Below are 586 nucleotides of genomic sequence, written 5' to 3' on the forward strand. Positions count from 1 at the left end.
AAGTTGTCTGGGTGGCGATAGAGCAAAACGCCAGGGGCTCGTGGCCCGCCGCTCGTCGGCCCGGACAGGTCAGCCTCGTGGGGCTCGACATTCTGTAATTTACCTGACAATTTACCTCACGGGTGTCAAACTCGCCACGTCACGTGACGTGTCGCGATGTATCGTGACTTTTTTAGCATTGCCGGAGCTGGGGTGGGCGCGGCCTCCGCATGAGGCAAACGGCCCGTGGGCCGGCAGTTTGACACCCCTGATTTACCTCATGATGTAGTGATGCGTCTGACTATCTTGTTTGCTGTATATGTAAATGTAAAATATATTTATTTATATAAAACTACAAATTCATGTCAGCGTCTCTGACTCCATTTGGCCACCGGTTGCGCAACTCCCTGACAGGTAGGCTTATGAGAAACAGCTAGTACGCTGAAAGGGCCCAAGATTGGAGAGAAATAGTTGAACACAATCCAAATGCTCAGCTGTACCTTCAGATGAACAGAAACCCCAACTGAGAAGCTTTACAAGACAGGGGACGCACTGGCGTTTTTTAGGCTGCACCTAAAAGACAGACAACACCTACCTAGAGGTTTCA

This window comes from Protobothrops mucrosquamatus, unplaced genomic scaffold (assembly GCF_001527695.2).
Source record: "Protobothrops mucrosquamatus isolate PMUCROS unplaced genomic scaffold, P.Mucros_1.0 scaffold1418, whole genome shotgun sequence".
Classification (NCBI taxonomy): domain Eukaryota; kingdom Metazoa; phylum Chordata; class Lepidosauria; order Squamata; family Viperidae; genus Protobothrops; species Protobothrops mucrosquamatus.